The sequence below is a fragment of the Sphaerodactylus townsendi genome, linkage group LG11 (genome assembly GCF_021028975.2).
Source record: "Sphaerodactylus townsendi isolate TG3544 linkage group LG11, MPM_Stown_v2.3, whole genome shotgun sequence".
Lineage (NCBI taxonomy): Eukaryota > Metazoa > Chordata > Lepidosauria > Squamata > Sphaerodactylidae > Sphaerodactylus > Sphaerodactylus townsendi.
In genome coordinates, this window is record NC_059435.1 from 28450324 (window position 1) to 28470612 (window position 20289).

The 20289-nt window shown below is 41.9% G+C and overlaps 1 protein-coding gene across 3 annotated transcripts in view; it reads right to left on the reverse strand.

The window, feature by feature from the left end:
* The window catches only part of TMEM108 (transmembrane protein 108), a 210521-nt gene that overhangs the window by 168171 nt on the left and 22061 nt on the right, over positions 1-20289 (reverse strand). Inside the window, exon 1 of one of the 3 annotated variants that reach the window (XM_048511270.1) lies at positions 14403-14417. The exons of the other annotated variants lie outside the window; for them this stretch is intronic. The gene's annotated coding sequence lies outside the window, so the exon portion shown is untranslated. Of the gene's footprint in view, positions 1-14402; positions 14418-20289 lie in introns of those variants that run through there. 3 annotated transcript variants of the gene reach the window in all.

A 20289-nucleotide genomic window follows, 5' to 3' on the forward strand; every position in this document is an offset into this window, starting at 1 on the left:
GGAACAGCCCCTCTGCCCTCACTGGGTCAGGAGTAAACCTTTCTCACCAGAATTTAGAAAGCAACAATATAAGGAGTTTTTTTTTAAAGGGTGTTTGGTTAAAACTGGGTAGGCTGGAACTTTAGTTTCATTCTATGGTGCTCTATTTGTATTTGTTTTTTAACACAATGACTGAGTCATTATTGTGTCATAGTTATGATTGATGTTATGTATTCACAAAACTTCTATGCCACCTCTCAGCTCAAAGCAGAATCATGTCCCATTAAGTCCCCCTGCCTGCTCTTACGGGGCAGAGGCTATATTGTTTCAATAAATAGATAAATGTAGGTACAAAATCATATAGAGAAGACTATGCATGTACAAGTCTTAAGGCACATAGAAATTATTATTAAACAGGCTAATGCAGCGGTGGCGAACCTGTGGCACAGGTGCCAGAGGTGGCACTCAGAGCCCTTTCTGTGGGCACGCATACACAGAGTTCATCATGTGGGGAGGGGGCGGAAAATCACCCCCCCCCACACACACACACACACCTAGGCTGGCCTGGGCATGATCTTTTACCTGGGAGCAAGCTCGGTTGCTGGCAATGGGGCTTGCTTCTGAGTAATCCCTCCTGGGGTCGTGATTCACCCATTCGAAGCATTGCAAGGTTGCTTCACCAAGCTTACTCCCGAGTAACATGCGCCTCGGAGCCAACTGTTTTTTCTAAACTAAAACCTCCGTATTCAGGTTAAATCACCGTGTTGGCACTTTGCGATAAATAAGTGGTTTTTGGGTTGCAATTTGGGCACTCAGTCTCGAAAAGGTTCGCCATCACTGGGCTAGTGAGTCCATGCAAATAAGGGAAGGCTTATTATTATGACGCTGCCCCTCCTACATATAGTTTTATGTCTCATCTCCTCCTAAGGGTTTTATTGACCCAGTAGGGCCAGAAATTTTATCTGTGAATGATCATGTGTAGTATTCCCAGATGCCTGCCTGAAGCAGGTGATTCCCACCACCACCACCACTATCCATGCTTGATCAATTGAGAAGTTGGAAGAAAAATGGAGGTGGTGGCATGAACAATGTGACGTCACTTCCTGGATTACCTGGAAGTGATAACACAATAGCCATGACACTCCTCCCTTCTCCCCCATCCTCCTCACAGGATTCATGGGCGTAGGACTGCCAACTCTAGTCATGGGGCTTTTCTCTCCCAAGTGAGCTGTGGAGTTGGTTGTTCCCATATATCCTGGGTTGCAGATATCATTAGAGGAAGCTAAGTAGGAGTTCTTATTGAATCCAATGCAAATGACTTGGGTCCTTATGAGAGAAAGTTAGTCTCCAGACAGCTATTGGAATTACTGCACCGCCACTGCTCTCTGCCAAGTTCCTCTAGAACTTTATGTATTCTTTTCCAATGCATTTCTCCTCACATAAATTTTGTTTTGCTGGCAGCCAAGGTTGTGTCCTCTATTTAAAGAAATACCGCTTCCTATATTTGTATGCCATCTCAGCTTACTCTTCTTTACACCATCTGTTACTTTTTGGATGATATCACTGAAAGGTAGCTGTAGAAATCTTTTCAACTCGTAGCCAGAAAAAGTGGATTGTACATTTTCAGTTATTTATTTTCAAGCTTTTCCATCAGCTGAATAGTTCTGTCATGACAACCAGCACTAAAACTAAAGATGAGATACCCAAAAAGTCATTTTGAAGGGTATTTTTGAAAAGCAGAAAATATTAAGAAACATTTACTGATTCCAAGGAAAGTAGATATGAAAAGGAAACCGTTCATCCCCCCAACCCACTAATAACTAAAACAAATAGACTGCGGGGGCGGGGTATAAGGAGTATGAATGAAATATTTTAGCTTTTCCATAAGTATTAAGCACATGGGTTTTCCAAAGAAGATTTTAACCTTTAAAAAAGTACTTCTTCATTTTAAAAAGTCAGCAATTTTGAAAACATTTAAAAAATAAATTTGAGGAAACCAATTTAATACTTAGGAAAGGTCAAGGTTTCATATGAATTTTGTTTCCCATCACAGCTCTGGATCCAGAAATTAGTTATACTCTCCCTCCCAAAGGAAGCCATTCTTATTTATGTTCATTTGCCTACTGCTTAGTCTGCAAGCAGAGGTGGGATAAATTGTTCAGCTGAAGAAATACACCCTATAAGAGACAGGATGGTTTAAAACTTCTCATACCAAAACCTAATATGTCAGTCAAATAATCATCACACTCTGTTTCTTAAGAAAGGCATCTGTTTTATCCAATATGTGCCACAACTCTATGCATGTACATTGTCTATACATGCAACACAATAAGGAAGTAGAACTCTCAGATGCCTCAGACTTCTGGTGAGAAGAAAAGATAGCTTTTAAGGTTCTCCTTGTAAGAGCTCCCAGAAAAAAAAAAATCAGCATATCACTCAGAGAGGTTGGAACCTAGACTTTTCATGCTGTGTTAGCTTTCCCTCTACAGGGAATGATAAATGTGCAGAGCGTTGAACAATGTAAGCCCTCCCCCGCAGTCTGAAGTGGCACAGTTTTTAATCTGACAGTGTCGGGGATGAGGTTTCTTAAAAAGCCCTAAAACAGTTCACAACTGTTTAATGCTTGTGGGGTGCCACCACTTTATACAAGGCTCTCACTTTGGTGACATCAAGCATCCACCCACTCAGTAGGATCCTCCAATATTTAACAGTAGGATGGGCAAGCTGTGCCTTGTCCGTATTAATTCTGAAACCTGTCTCATCAATTTTTGGAGCTGTTTCATGTGGTCGTCCTATAATCTGCCTTGAGACCCTGTGAGCACGATAGACAATAAATAATGCACATTAAACAAAGTTTTAAAAATCTTCTGTTCTTTCTCTCCAACCAAAAGCAGATAATCTAAAGCAGATGAGGGTCTTCATCTTGCATACCAACTGTATGTTGATGCATTATTGTATGGTTCTCCACAGGATATCTTCAGAGCACATACTGGAGGTTCTCAAACTGGGAAAAAAATATCTTGGGATAGACTGTGGAGTGAAGCTGTGAGGATAAAATATTGTAAAGCTATCAATGGCAAAAAACCAAGTATTTTTTCCTGAAGCTCGGACAACACCGATGGCATACTACTAGTTTGGTAGGCAAAATTTTTGCACTGACCTGTTTGAAATGTACCATGCATTTCCTATCCTTTCCCCCCTTGTTGGGCTGTTAAAAGGGGTCTGGGTCACCTAGGTGACTCCCTGGTCCAAACTGTTCTTAATGGTTTTTGCAAAGGATTGTTTAGCTTTTTTCGGGATGGGTACTGCTTCTGGGGCCAATAGAATCATCCAAAATTTCAATGCAGGCAATTTTATGTGAGCTACACTGAGTGGGACAAATTTGTTGAATGTTTGGCCCCTGCTCATTCCACCACTGCTTTTTCTCATCTGTCAGAACTGAAATCATAGGCCATTTATCTTCGCATTGAGCGTTTTTTTTCCCTTTGGGTTGGATTTGTGGATATGCACACATTTTCCCCTCTCCCAAACTCACTACAACTCAGATCACAGAATCTCTGCAGTTTCTGAAACCTCTGAAAGCATGAGTTTTCCTCTTGCTTCACAGAGAGAACAAAGGGAATCAACATTTGTTTTGTTTCCTTCAGATTTTCTTGCTCTTCCCGGCTTTTTTCACTTACACAGCAGCAGTTTCTCCCACTTTTCTGACCACCCTCCAGAAGGATTAAATGAGATGCTGCTGTTCTTCAATTATTTTGCTGAGAGTGTATTGCTTGATTCATGCATTGCTCGAGTAATAGATCCTTGAAATTGACCTAAAACTCACATAATCTAGCAAATTAATGCTAGACCAAAGACACTCCCCCACCCAAAAGGCAGCAGGCAATCTCCCCTTTTAAACAAACAAAAAAAAGATATGGGAAAAACCCACTGTGAAACAAACAGCCTTGAGGTAAGCACTCCATGCATAAATGGCCATAATCTCTTTTTGTGCAGAGAGGCCAGAAGGGGCTAATCCAGATACTCTGACTCTATCAGCCATGTAATACCCAAAATTATTTCTAGATGACAATAAAATTAAATAATAAAGTATCCTTGCACCATCTTGGCATTCTGTCTCACCATTACAACCGGCTGCATGTTAAAACCAGGTTTAAGTCTCAATATGCTCAGTAAAGTTTACTCCAGGGCAAGCATGCATAGGATTGAACCTAATCAAAGAGAGGTTTACATATTTAAAGGACAAGAATTAGAATAGCTTGATCAGATATGCAAATAAAGAATTATAGGTTCCTAGATTACTATAACCACAAACTGCTTTATCTAAAACTAGATTCAGATTAGTGGCAGCCAAGCAGACCCTGTCTTTCTCTATAGTGGGGGCAGGGGGTTAATCAGAGGGTTTTGTGTGAATTCTAGAGCACTGCCCTGATGTGATGATGTCACTTTCAGTTTTGCACCACTCATGTCACACATTGGTGAGACACTAAAGAAATTGTCCTGGCACCTCAAATTCTCCTACTAGCAGCAACTAATTAATGGGGTGACTCTAACCATGTGTCCTATGGTTTAACCCTGGCACTGTCCTGTACCTCACTTTTGTTGACTTCCTACAGGCTCCAGGAAAGTGATTACACTGGGATCATCTCAGAATATCTTTCCCAAATGGTTACAGCCTACACACAATAAAGTTTAGATAAATTATTCTATTACTAGCAGTTGTCAGAATACACCTCACAGACCATTGGCAATTAAATCTTTTCATTAACTCCAACAAATTTTGGAGAATGGCCAAAAGCACACTCAGTTATACTTACAGGAGAGTACACTTTCTTCCTTTACACTAAGAAAAGTGCTTTTGTTGGCACAATTCATTCATGACAGATACTAACACCAAGCATACTCATGCTGGTTTCACCCTTTAATTTCAGAATTTTAAAAACATGTATCCTGAAAAGAGTAGATTATTATCTCTCAAAAATATCAGTTTTCCTGAAAAGGAGACAATGGGAGAAATTGTTGCAGATTCGCTTAAATGTTTAAAAGACTAGCAGTGCAATTCAGATTGTGGGGAGCACTGAGGCAGCCAGCGCTGGTGCCACGAAGGTGCCACGAAGGCTGCACCACATCTCCTCGCCAGGGGCTTCAAGCAGTGTGAAAAGGAAGGTAATTCAAAAACCCACCTGCTGCGCAAATTGCCTGATGGTCCAAATAGGATTAAGCCACACAATAGTGTACAGTAAGTCTGTGGGCATTAACGATAATGTTCCCAGGCTGGAATGCTGGTGGAAACTGACTACACTCCTGCACCAGTGTCCGCTCGGACACCAGTGTTGCTTCACAGCAGAACCCACTTCCAGGTTTTGCCGCCACAGAGCTATGGGGTGCCCAGATGTTGTCATCTTTGCCCTTTCCACCAGCAGGGTGCCCTTTACACCAGAGTAGGGGACAAAGACACTGGCACAACCCACACCATTCCCACAGCCCATTTGATGCCCATCTGGATTTGGCTGTAAAGCATAAATTTTGCAGACTCATTGTGATAATTTGCAGTAGCTGTTTTACAAGCTGATATGAGCTACATTGGTTGTAATTTATTACCATTAATATGTATTGCTCTGAACAGAGAAAAGGCTGAAACCTCTGAATGATTGATGTGGCTCTTGAATATCATATGTGAGAGGCATTATTTCCAGAAGAGATTACACCTATACATTAAGGGAAGTAAAAGTAAGTCAAGTGACTCTCTTGCAGTTAAGGAGCTACAGACCAATTCTAAACAGGGATTCAAATTTCCAAACCCATTGAGTTCAGTATACTTAGCAAGGTATATAGTGTTCTGTCACCAACAGATATAGGAGGAGAGCAGAATACTAGAAACAGGTTTTACTGGGCTTGACCACATTGTATATGATTAGATGTAATTTCTGCTCCATTAGATATGAGATACACACAGGAAATATTAATATTTGAGCTGTTATAATTATGTATTACAGAGCAAATTATATAGCACTTTACAGAATAACTTTTTTCTTGATACAGCAAAGTGCTGGTAGTCCTTTGAGAAGGTGACAATTTCACTAAAAATCAGTAGGAAAATCCACACAAATGTTTTTTACTTGATTTGTTATCCACCTTGGGTCATTATGGGAGAAGCGCTCCCTGTTTTATGTATTGTTGAAGGCTTTCATGGCCGGATTCAACTGGTTGTTCACAGCGAGAAGTCTGTTATACACTGTGTCCTCTCCTCTCTGTGATACACCTCTGAAGATGCCAGCCACAGATGCAGGCGAAACGTTAGGAACAAGATCTACCAGACCATGGCCACACAGCTCAGAATACTCACAATAACCAGCTCCCTGTTTTGTTATAAGCTCCCTAAAGGAGAAACAATGCATTTACAGGACACATTTTTTCCTTTTAAAATGCTAACAGCAGAGTAAGGAGAGCCAGGTGCAATTATTAAACACAAGTAGAGATTAAGGGGTTAAACCTCCACTCTCCTTCCCAGAGAGCCAGAGGCAAATTGAGGTTGTAGAAAGCTGTAACTTGCATTTTAAAGCCAGAAGGAAATATGCATTCTTTGTCAGCTCTATTTGATCCATTAATCCAATGTATTTTGAGTCATGTACAGTCTGATCCTTCAGAAGTTTATTTGGAACAAAGTCCCAGTACATTTAAACGAGGCTTTTGCACAGAAACATGTGTACGTAATCATCTCCTTAAATTCTTTCTTAGGGAAGTACAAAACATCTATTTTGAGCTTAGTAGTCCCTTCTTCAAGGAACTCTACAATACTTTTATAAACACATTGCATTAAAAAACCAAACTTTTTACTAGCCCCTTTGAATTTTGCTTTTGCTAAATGTTTGTCTCCATTCTTAAATTTGATTGAAGTTCTGCCAGGCACAAATAGCGTAGTTGAGATGAGTTCTCATTTTTGCAAGACTTCTAGGCAGCCATTCAGAGGCCACACATATATCACAAGGCCAGGTATGTCTCCCACCATTGCAGCACAAATCTATCTGTTCTGACCTCTTCTTAGGGAACTGTCCTCTCTCCTCCTGTTTCATGGACATTCATCAGCCCCATAAGTTAAAGGTAGGAAACAGTGACACATTTAATTCCTCTTGCAATCAACGTTTGTCAGCTATCCTTGTACCAGAAAATGCCTTGCCTTTTTAGTAATAAAGTGTCATAATATACTGCCTGAGTGTCATCAGTTTTCATGCCCTATTGATTCTCTGGCGAAAGGTAAGCAATTGCAAATGAAACTGAATTAGTTTATAGCTGAAATCTAAATCTAAAAGCAATTGCAAGGTAAAAATTATATTGATTTTAGAACTTGGTATTGTGCCTGGGTACCAAAGGGGGAAATTACTGAGATTATACTCTAGATGGGAGTCACTGTGGAAAATGAAGCACAAATTCCTGGCTCCTCTTTTCCCAGGCTACATAATCTTACCGCCATGTTTTGGAAAGGTTATCTGAACATCAATCAGGGCCATCATATAATGTTATCTGATACAGACAAAACTGTTCCATGTTCAGTTGGTTACATTAACCATGATTTGGATCCAGTCTACATTTGACATTAACTGAATTGAATTTTCCTGCCCCTCCCCCTCTCCCCCCTCCCCCATTGCAGCCCATTCATGAAATGCTTATTTTGGACTATGGAAATCCTCAGAAACAATGTGAGAGGGAAAAATCAATGGAAATTTAATCTGGATCCAACCACGTAGCATTAGGAACCATTTTATTTACTCTCAAAGAAGAGCTCTCAAAGTTGTTTAATTTTTAAATTACTATTTAAGAACATTCAGCAAAAACACTTAAATAATCTGAGTGGACTAAAAAACTGGTAACACAAATAATCCAGTTTTGGAGCAACAAAAATAACTAACAGCATGCCCCCCCCCCCCCCCGGTGTAAGTAGCATTTAAAAAATTAGTGAAAGAACTCAACTAAGCAAACATTTGCAAACAATTTGCAAACAATTTGCAAACAATTTGCAAATGCCTGAGCAAAAAAAAATGTTTGGCATGGTACCTAAAAGTCAACAGATCAGATACCAGGCTAGAGGTGTAGCTCCAAGGAGGCCGGGTTGTGTGCTACGCACTGGGCACGCACCCCTGTGGGGGCGCGGTGATGGCGTTCCGGGGTGGGGACGTTCCGGGGTTGGGTGGAGGATGCACCAGTGGACCGGATGCTTTCCCCCCCTTGCTATGCCTCCATACCAGGCACATGATTATAGGGAGGCCACTCCACTAACAAGACATTGTAACAGAAAAGGTCCTTGCGACACTGCCCATTCATCTCATCTTTTATGTAGAGGACACATGGAACTTGATGACAAAGATCTTAATTGCTGAGCAGTAAATCTGAGGTTATTTCCAGCAGCAGTGGTAGGGAGACTTTTCAGTAGCAGGCAGGTGGCACACAAAGAAAATATTTAACTTTTGAAAGGTATGCAGGATCCAGAATAGTTTAAACCTGGCTTGAGAAAAATCACCAGGAGAGGGCAACAGTTATCCAATAGACAACAATAATTCTCCCCTGCTTGATCACCATGGCCCATTCCATACAGCACAAATAAACTGTCTTCAGGACGTTCAAAACTGTTTTGGAGTGGAATTTCTCTCAGTTTTTCCACCCCAAAAGTTTGAAATATGTTTTATTTTTTGCTCAAAATAAACTTTTCAAAAATGCTAAACTGTCAACTTTTTTCCTGAAGTCACTTTGAAAATGTTTCCTGCTTGCTGTGTGGAGGGAACATTTTATTTTTCCTGTTGACTTGTAACAACACTTTTAGTTTCTGAGCAGCTGGTGCCTACCATTTTCTGCTGCTTCAGGATTCTCCATGCCACCCGCCATTTGCAAAGTGTTCCCATGGAAGTTTCTTCTGCTTGCAGTTCATCCGCCCACCGTTTCAGTGTGAAAAGCAGACAAATAAAGTTAGTTTTGATTACCAATTCTGTGCATGAGTCATTTCTCTTTTTGTTTTGTTTTCAATTTGATATCTTTGAAGCTACGAAGACTTGATATGAGAATCGGATGCAATTCTCACATCCTGCTTTCATAGCTTCAAAGATATCTCATTGAAAACAAAACAAAGATATCTCACTGACAACAAAAAAAAGGAAAATGACATGCGCGCTAAATTGGCAGTCAAAATACGTTATTCATGTACTTTACACACTGAAATGGTGGGCAAACCCCTGTGGGAACATTCTGCAAATGGCAGTGAAGTGGACAAAAGAACCGTTTCCCCCAAAATACTTCTTCCCTCCAAGCTATGTGGACAAAAAAAGGCAAAATGATTCTTTTAAAAACATCTGAAGACATTTTATTTCTGTCGAATGAGCCTGAATTTTGGCTTCTGTTGAGAAAGTTTGTTGGCAGAGCTGAAAGGGGGTAATTCAGGGGTGCTCAAACTCACCCAACCAGGTCTCAGTGGTTAAAGTCATGCCTGTCATATAATATTAATTTTTGATGACCAATAGCTTGGAGCAAAATGGCATGCAGCAGTACTTTTGAATGGTGTGATGCAGTGGCGTAGCACCAAGGGGATGGGAGATGCATGATGCACCAGGTGTGTGCCGGTTTGGGGGAGTGGAAGGGGTGTTCCGGGGCGGGTGGGAGTGTGGCAGGGATGCAGGCCGCACATGTGCCCGGGGTGCAGTTCCCCCTCACTCTGGCCCTGGTGTGATGTTATGTTCAGAGTATTGTTGGTTGGGAAATAGACCGCAATGTGAGACAGTCTTTATTTGCCTGTCCCTTCTGCTTCTTACTTGGGTGATCTTTCTTTTACTACTGTATCTCCCTCTGTCTAAAACAGAACACATGAAGATGGCTCTCCATTTCTTTCCCCAAAAACACCTAGGCACACGAGAAGAAAAAAAATCAAGTGGTCAGGTTGCAGAAATCTATCAGTGTACCTATGCAGTGCAATACAATACATCACCAACAGAATCATTAGCAGACAGATCAATATGATTAGTCAGAAGTCTGTTTCATTGACTAAAGAATAAGTGCAAAAGACCACACTAAAAGTAGGCTGAAATCCCTGTTCATCAACAAAGTTCTTGTGTGGAGGAAAGGCCAATGAAGCAGAGTCCTTTGGCACAATATCTTGCAAACAATTGTTTTATTTATAATGACAGCATTTAATTTTAGCTGTTCTTCCTGTGGCAATTTTAAATCATTTTTAATTAGCAGTCTTATGTATTCTGTTGTGTTTTATTTATGTTTATATTGTACACCGCCTTGGGTTTTTATAAGGCTGCTAATAAATATAAATAAAAAAATCTTCAAAGGATTGCACTGCAAATGAAGTATAATTTTAAGTCCCTCCTAAATCACAATGCTACCCAGGGATAGTAGTCAAGGTGGGCCCTCACCCAGGGGTGGAGCAAGGGGGGGACTGTGCCTGGGGCGTGCATTCGCACTGCGCCCCTTCCACACCTCCGCCAGCCCCTGACCTGGCCACCCTCCCGCACCGATGCAAGTCCAGTGGATCGCGCCCCACCTGGCCCCCTGGGCACTACGCCACTGCCCTCACCAGCAGCTCTGTGAACTTGTGGGAGCTGATGGTAACTAACAACATTTGAAACCAAAACTTATGGGAATGCAAGTTACTCTAGTCTGAATTTACTGAGTTCAATGGATTGTAGAAACTCTGAATGGGATTGCACTTTCACTTAGGCCATACAATTACAGTACTCAACGCAATACCACTACCCAGTAAAATTTCATTAGGTAAAGATGGCATCTTTTCACATACCTGAATAACATTACATCAGAAATTCATCTGGAACCCCTCACAAACTTCAAAACTCAGAATACATTTAACTGTTGAACATTACAGTCAAACGTCAACTGATCTGAAGAACAATAGCAAATTACACTTCTGCTATCATAACCTTGGAGCCACTGCCGTTCCTGCCTAGGGACATGGGGTACCCCTTGTCCCCGGGGCCATGATCGGCATTGAGGGTCATGTGGGGGCCATTAAACATTATCCTTCTACAGAAGCTGCAGGGGATTGAGCAAGCCCTAGAAAGCAGGCACTGAAGCAGCCGACTGCTCCCAGTGCTTCGCTCGAAGCTCCTGCGCCACTCTGTACAGTGGTGGCCTGGAGTGTCCAGGGGGCGGGGGAGAAGTCCCACTGGAGCTCCCCAGAGCAGGAGCAGGGACTCGGGGAGCTTCTCGGGCCTCCCTTTAACCCAGCATGCTTTTATTCGGCCTCTTTTAAATTAAGTGTGCCATTTCTCAGAAGCCTTATCCCCGGCAGCAGGTACAGGAAGAAGGCAAGAAGCTGAGCAAGGGGAGCTCCAGAAGCAGCAGCAGAGACTGAAGATGATGCTGACGCTTGCTTGGTAGAACCTTCAGATGGGGGGGGGTGACTTGTGGAGAGATTTAACATGCTTAAAAGTTGAATTCCCCTTGCACTGGCTTGGAGCTGTTTCTCAGGTGCTAGGCCAGCCTCACCTCACAGGGTTGGTGTGGAGGGACACAATTAGGAAAGTGGTGGGGAGAGAGCCATGCCTGTTTTGCTGGGGGTAGGAGGTGCATTTGTTGGAGAGATGATGCTGGACGTTTGCTTGGTAAACCTTCAGCCTTGGTGGGCAGTGACTTGTGAGAGATTTACATGCTTAAAAGTTAATTCCCCTTGCACTGGTTTGGAGCTATTTCTCCAGTGCTAGCAAGCCCTACCTCACAGGAGTTGGTGTGGGAGGGACATCAATAATTAGGAAAAGAGAGTTGGTGGGGAGAAAGCCATGTATGTTTTGCTGGTGGTGAGAGGTGTTTTGTGAGCTGGTGCAAAAAATCATTGTGGGGGAGGGTGGTCGTCCATACCTGGGGTGGGGGGGTACCAAACTCAGATTTTGTCCCCGGGCTCCAGTTTTCCTAGATTCGCCCCTGCTTGGAGCATATGAAAGATACTCCGAATGAACACATTTTATATTAGGTTAAAACCTATGCAAGAAAGGAAAGATGGAAATGAATAATGAGAGGTTAAACTAAGTATAAAAAAGAAACCTAAAAATCAGTTTTATTGCATCAGTTCCTGTAACACTTCAGTGAGTGATGGTCTCATTTCATAAACACTTTTTAATTAGAATCTGCCTATAACCCCCAATGGGTAGTTATTCATGTCAGATTTCAGGATATTAGATTACAAAATGACTAAGAGCTTATGCTATTTGCATGGGGTGTGAAAGTGATGTCCCTGCTTTCTCCCTTTAATGGTTTCCTTGAATTTGCACTCTCCTCTGAGTAGCCACATAAAAGTTACACTGTGGTGGACTCAAAGGGGTACGGTATCATTTTTAGTCTGCAGCCTGTGTACTATTAAATAAAGTGCTAATTATTAAGCTGTCTGCCGTCTTAAAAAAGAAAAAGAGCTGGTGTTAGCAGCACAGAATTGAAATGTGATTTAAGGTAGCCCTATTGGGCATTTGCTATGCAGGATTCCCAGTACTTAAAATGAAACAGGTAGTTGTGCAATACCTCAATGGCTCTGTTGTGACTAAGGTTAAGGACTGGATAAACCAGGATATGAATTGTTACAATGGTTGAACATCCAACTTTGTGCAGGCCCAACCCCTCTTTTCATTTTGTACTAATACGTTCACTATTAGTACAAGAACTTCATAATCAGTGGTTAAAGTAAAACTTGTTGAAAATATTCCTTCTGTTCATTGCTACTTTTATTGATTCAGACAGAATCATAGAGCAGGAAGAAACCATACAGGCCATCTAGTCCAACCCTCTGCTCAATGCAGGCTAAGCATAAAGCATCTCTGACGTGTTTGTCCAGCATATTCATATGTGTTTGTCCAGCATTTCATATACTGAAATGGATGGCAGGGTCACCAAGAAACACTTTGGACTCCACACAAATATTCACATCATTCTTAAACATCACCCAAACCAGGCACCCCATTGGTCTGCTTCTAGCAGGCATTCTTCTACAAACTGGGCCTTTCCCTACCCTTGTCTCTAGGCCAGCAAGAGAAACAATGGGGGGGGGGGGGGGGGGAGGCAGACATAACACCATGTAAGATGTCAGTGTCACTTTTGGGCTAAAACAGGGACATCACATCAAAGTGTTAGACATAACTAATACCATAGAGTTTCCAGACCTTCAGTGATGGGTTGAATCAAGGCTTTGCCCATACATGACGTTGACACATCACACAATGGCATGTCTGCTCCTTGCCCTGCCAGCAAAGTTCCCCAGGAACTGGCACTCCTAACCCAGAACCAACCTAATTATAGGAAATGACTGAGGAGCAATGATGTATCTAGGAGGGGGCAGATGAACCAGGCATCACTTTAAATTGTCATGTGGGGGAGCGCTTTCAGCTGTTACCTTCCCTCTCCCCCCAAGAGCAAGCAGGACCTAGTGAGGCAGCACCAGCAGCAACATGCCCTCCTACTTGGCCCAACAGCAGTCCAGCTCCCCCTCCAGGAGCAAGCAGGGCCCAGAGGCGGAAGGGCAGCAATGGCAGCCAGGCGCCCTCCTGCTCAGTCCAGTCGCTGCCACGCAGATGTCTGGCCCCCAGAGTCACACTGACCACACTTCCAGGCCAGCTGCCAACTTTCTTCTTTCTAACTCAACTTATTCTTGCCACAACTTCATGGGAAATTGTTCACATTCGCCCAGCCCGTCATGGTGAGAGGGCAGCAAGGGGGGGTTTATAACTGTATTCATGCTCAGTAGAACTCTGCTCTCAAAGGAGGGGGCAGAGCACAGCTGGGGGTGCCTCAATGCCCAAGGTGAGCCCTGGGCACCATTTTAGTTACATATGCCCCTGCTGAGGAAATACTGGATTGGATCCTGTAATCTGTCATTGGAAGGCGCTGAAGGTTGTGGATCTTTCTCCCCTGCCCCAGGAATTATTTCTAGCCACAAGATTCCTCAGGTTGCAAGACCTGTGTGGGGTACATTGGGAGGCTGCAGTGGGAAGTGAAAGGAGGAAAATGAGCACACTCCTTTCTTTAAAAAAATAAACTTTCCCAGAGTCATAAATAGCAACTACAGAACAATTCTTGTACAGCCCTTTCACTAGATCCAACCCTACAGAAGGAAAAGGGGAGAAGACAAGGCAGCTAAAGACAGCTGGTATATGCAGAAGTTTCTTTTAAGGCACAGAAAGCCTGGACTGAAAATGAAATATAAAATTGGCTGCAAGCCTAGTATGCAAAGATCTTAAAGACACAACACAGCAAATTCCTTTATCTTAAAGACAGCAAACAATTAAAAAAACACAACTTTTTCCATACTCCTTCCATTATACAACAAACATGGTAAACCCCTTAGGCTTTTCATGGCACAAAATGAACAGAGGGAGTTTGCTGTAACCTTCCTCTCCCTCTGGTATTTATTGGTAGTCTCCGAGTCAAGTACTAACCAGGGCCAGGCCGCCTTAGTTTCTGAACTCTCCTGGGTTCTCTTTTAAGGAGGCAAGATAGTTTTCTCCAGACAAGTTGGCTTCTGTCTGCTTTCCCTTCATGCAGTGATGTGACAGTTCCTTATAATAAAGACAAATTGTCTTTGTGTGTCTTCCTAATTCCTGCCTTCTCAGGAGATGACTCACAAGTGTAAACATATGCCCCCTCATCCCCAAGCTAGTGGATATAAATGCTATACTCTAGGGATTTGCTTTAAAAAGACCTTGGCTGTCAGCATAAGCTACTTACTTGTAAGTATGCTCCATGGAAAGTCATAAATAAATTTAGAATTGTGGTTCAAGCACGTTCATGGCTGAGGGGGAAAAACGTAGCTAAACAAAATATTCTTGCTTCTCATCCCTGCGAGACTGTATTTTTTCTTTTTTATTTACACAAATCGTTTGAAAGCAAGAGGGAGATAGAAGATCCAGATTAAAACAAAACAGAATAAAGTCACAGCAATTACTAAACAGACAGCTAAAATTAACTTTGCAATACAAGAATGCTGTCATATTGAAGTGTGTGAGTGTGGGGAGGAAATGTGTCAAATTCTTCAACATAGTATTGATAAACTTCGTATCTGAGAGACCGTCTGGCCCCATACGTCCCACGTCGGTCTCTGCGTTCAGCAGAGGCCAACCTGCTCGTGATCCCAGCCCCCTCTATGATGCGGCTGGCCTCCACTAGGGCCAGGGCTTTTACGGCCCTGGCCCCTGCCTGGTGGAATGCTCTTCCTCCAACTGTCCGGGCCCTGCGGGACCTTAACGAGTTCCGCAGGGCCTGCAAGACCGAGTTATTCCGCCGGGCTTTTGGAGAGTCCAGCCGCTGATAGGGTGCCCAGAAACAACTAAAACCTGCTGCTCCCTTATGTAGAGATTTAATAGCTGGAGGCCATCTTATTTTAATTGATATAACCGAATGCTGCTTTTAAATTGTTTTAATTTTCAACATATCCACTGTTTTATTTAATGTTGTAAACCGCCCTGAGCCCTTCGGGGGAGGGCGGTATAAAAGTGGAATAATAAATAAATAAATAAATAAAATAAAACATAGGCAATCAAGTGACTTAGGGGTGATCTAGATGCAGAAAAGTGTTGAAGAAAAAAAATCACCCAAATAATTGGGGGAAAGGATCTGATTGTTTTTCTCTGGAAGGGAAATGAACTCCCTAATGTTGATAGTTTCCCCCAAAATACTGATACCAATTTTATTCTGAAATACACAGTCTTGTTACTATTACATTACTAAGGGTCAAATCAGAGGTGACAGGCAGAGATCTGTGGTTAGTAGAAGAAGAAGAGTTGAATTTATATCCCCCCTTTCTCTCCTGTGGGAGACTCAAAAGGGGCTTACAAATTCCTTTCCTTTCCGCCATCACAACAAAAAAACTGTGAGGTAGGTGGGGCTAAGAGAGCTCCGAAGAACTGTGACTAGCCCAAGGTCACCCAGCTGGCATGTGTTGGATTGCACAGGCTAATCTGAATTCCCCAGATAAGAGACCACAGCTCAAGCGGCAGAGCGGGGAATCAAACCCGGTTCCTCCAGATTAGAGTACACCTGCTGTTAACCACTACGCCTCTTCTGGTTTTTCTAAAAGCTAGTTAGCAGTCCTAGGTGGATGTTTTGACAATCAGAAAAGGATCACTGGGAGAAGATGATTTTTAACCCTTTTCCCCATGCTCCTGCAATCTTACTGCAGTTCCTGTAAGAACCCTCACCACTGGACCAGCTGTAATTTCCAGAGCAACTTCAAGGGAAGCCCAGTGTAGAGCAAATTACAGTAATCCAGTCTGGAGGTGATCACTGCATGGATCACTGTGGCTAGGTTCAGGCAGGACAAGTGGGCTAGCTGCCTTACTTAGTGAAGTTGGCAACAGGCCAGTTTGCCTGTCCAAGCAAACTGGACCTCCAAAGAAAATGAGGCACCTAAGGTCACTTTCAGGTTATGGACTGCAGGTGAAAGTGCCAACGTTACTCCATCCAATCTCAGTAGCCAGTCTTTTCCCACTGATCCTCCCCTGCCCAGCCACAGGACTTCTGTCTTTCAGGGATTTAACTACACCCTGCTCTGACATAACCATCTCACAACAGCCTCCAAACAACTGGTCAGATTTTCCAGGGCAACTTCTGGTGAGCGCCCCATCAACAGATATAACTGAGTGTCATCAGCATACTGATGACAACCTAGTCCAAAACTCTGGACCAGCTGAATGAGGGACTGTTATTAATTTATAGACACCTCCCTTTGGGATAAATCTAACTGTTCAATTGCTATAACATTTGTTATCCCTCTAGACATTCCATAGGACTTTTGTGGATTGTTTTTAATCTGAGCACAACAGAAATTCCTCAATTAATTCTTTCAAAATTAAGTTTGGCTCTATCATGGTATAGTTCGATGCTTTACTAACATATTTTGCATTTTTACATAAGGGCACTTGCAAAATGCATGAGAAGAGAAAAATAAGATGACCAAAGAGAAAAAAGAAAGCAGAGCTAAAAGCTACTAACAAAAGTTGAATATTACAAACTAACAGACATAGAAACCACAAAACAAAATCTAACAAAAGACTGAGTACTTTAGTACAAAAGAATCAACGTTGGTCAGACACCACAGAGCTGCAAACACATAGACAACAGCTCACTTGCTTTGGATGATAAAGCAGTGACAGGATGGAATGAACCACGAGTCAGTCAAAAGCAACTCTGGATTTTTTTTTTAGACTAAATGTTCGAAAGCATCACTTGCCAGTTGCAGATAGCATGGAAAAAGATGTCTTCAAGCAGCCAAACTGCAATGCCCTCTCAGGTTTCTTTTCCTTTTTTATCTACATCAGCCACAAAATCAGTACCACAGTTTCCCAAGTATTCTCAAGTAAAGCTTATTTTTAAAAAGGTGAAGAGATTTTGTTATATTCCTGATAGCTGCACTTTTCTATAGCACATCTATCTGGCATACGCTAAAAAGGAGAACAGTATCTGAGGGCTGTCATTTGTCTGCACATGGAACAGAGCAGAGGATCTGAACATCTTTCTTGTGGTTATGAATCAGAGCAGTTATCTGTGTCTGAGAGACAGGGCACGTAACAGTACTTGATCAGTCTGATGTTTCTCCCTTCAGTTTTTCACTCTGCCTCTTCCTCTGCTTTGAGTTGTAGTTTACACTTGATTAGAAGGAACGTTTTATGTGGATGCTATTGGACTCTAAGTAGGCTGATACCATAATACTGGTGATACCCCATTGTACTCATTATTTCTTACTATTATGCAATGCTGTGAACTTTCCCATGTCAATTTGTACATTCATAAGCTTTGGGCCAAACCAGATATGATGGCATCCTCACAGCTGCCCTGGGGGCACTGCTGATATGTGATGCAAAAATTCCATGAGGATATGATCCTGATTAAGAAGCTCTGTTCCACTCCCACCCCCACCAACACCACCCCATGCAATTGTTGGAATTTTCAGCCTTGTTTGCATGCAGCAGCAGCACAAGCAGCAGAGAATTCTGGGAAGCTGCACAAACATTCTAAAGGTGACAGTTAAAATCCGTTGGTAGTGTTCTGTTGTTCCCTGACTGACTGAGTGAAGAGAGAGGTTGCTCTGTGTACTGCTAACCAATGCTATGTAAAAGTGCTCTGACTACTGAAAAAATGCTTACTATCATAACCAAACTAACAAACGATGAGCCATGAATGTAACCAGTTATATGTGATACTTGTTGATGTGTATATACTGTATATGTTTTCTCTCTCAGTTAAAGTTCTCCTTATGTTTTATGAACTTCTGAGCTAAAACGGCTGGTTTTTTGAGAGGTAACTATTTTAATTTAACATGCCACACAATTCACATTTCTGCTCATTACTCTGCTTGACAGGATTATATATTCTAAATATACCTGTTGCCCTTCAGCAGTAACAAGAGTAACCCCCCCCTGCACCCCCCACAACTGTTTTGGCACTTGAAAAGGCAAGGGATGAAGGGAAACAAGAGCATCATGCTGCAGGTCCTGCCAGGATTTGGCCTTCACAGCATATTAAAAAGCACTATAAAATGGCAGTTCTGTTCTCATGCCATCAAACAGAACACATCACATTTAGTTCAGCCTGTAGCTTAATAGTCTTGAAATGCTTAACCCTACCCCCCCCCCCCACAAAAGAAAATCCAAGAAAATACCCACTAGACTGTTATCTTTTCTTCCTGATAGTTGCAGGTGATTTTGAGATAGTATTGCATTACATTAAATAATAAGCAATTTAATATTTTGTGGTTTCCCTATCATAATACAATGAAGGCACTAGAGCTTTAGATCATTGTACAGAAACAGTCACACATGCATGTATTAGTGAGAATGAAGTGACACAAATTTTCAGTTCACCAAAAATAAGCAATAAACCCTAGAGAGATTACAGCAGTATTTCTCAGTCTGTGGATCTGGACCCAAAATTCAGTTGTAAAAGCTCTGCAAGTGGATTGCAAGTCAGTCTTCCCTGACGGTTGCCCCTGCCCTTTCCATTCCTTTTGTATCTTGGAAACCAAGATCTGGCTCTGAAAACAATTAGTTTACATTAGTTCGTACATTAGTTGGTATTTTTTCTTCAGTACAGACATCTATAAAGCGCCATGATGCAGAGTGATAAGTTGCAATACTGTAATCAAAGCTCTGTTCACAACCTAAGTCAGTTTCAAGTAGCAGCCTCAAAATCGACTCATCTTTCCAAGGTTGGTAAAATGAATACCCAGCTTGCTGGGTGTAAAATGCAGACAACTGGGCAAAGCAATGGTAAACTATCCCGTAAACAAAATCTGCCTGGTAAATGTGACGTGGCCTCGCACCATGGAACTACCTTTACATATTTTCTTGCTGATTAAGTAAAACATGTTCACCAGCATGAATAAGAATCTTATGAGAATTAGAGGGGAATATAATTGATTTGGTATCAGCACAGGAACAGAGAGAATACTACCCTTTCACCATGCTGCTTGGTCCAAAAAGGCCTTTGACAGGATTAATTGGAATTCTTCAAACTATTATGGAATTTATTATAAAGATACTCCTTAAGTATTACTCTTCAGAGATCAGTAATTGTGTATAAACTTACATATTAAGTCCTACATATGGAGCTAATGGGTTCTCTCAGACATCTTCAGATTGCAACAGAATATTCAACAGAAATGTCATTTGTGTCCTTATTATGTAATATGGTAATTGGAATCCCACTGAGCAATACGAGAAATTTAGGTGACCACTGGTTTCATATACACAGGGTGCTTACCCAGAATCTTCACTCTCCCCAGTACTATCTAAATGTTAAAAATAAAAAGCATACATATTACATTTCCCATTTAGAGGGAAAGGGAATCGTGCCCACGGAGCCTAGCCAGGTATCCATGCATTTAGCCAAATGTCAGTGGGAAGCCCTAGTGTACAAAAATATGTACGCAGACTATTCCGTTCACTCAGGACTAAGGAGTATAAGAACTTATGAACACACATTGATTACGAGTGTGAGCCTTAATATAAATATCCTTCTGAACTTACAGATATCAAAGGAGAATCTAGCAGAGATGATTCTGCATATACATAATATGCACTTTTAAGCATCTCCATAGAGCTTTTCTCCAAGCAACTGTTTGGTACTTTGATTTGTCCAAATATAAAATAAATAGGAATCAAAGCAGGATCTGAAAACTGCAGTAAGGTTTTCCTGCCAAATTATAGGATTTGGCAATTTAAATGGGTTTCAACAAATATTAAGTACCTGACAGTGCAAAATTACATCTTTCTATTGAGGTCAATGGGCTTAGAAGGGTGTAACTCTGTTTAAAATTGCACGGTGAATATT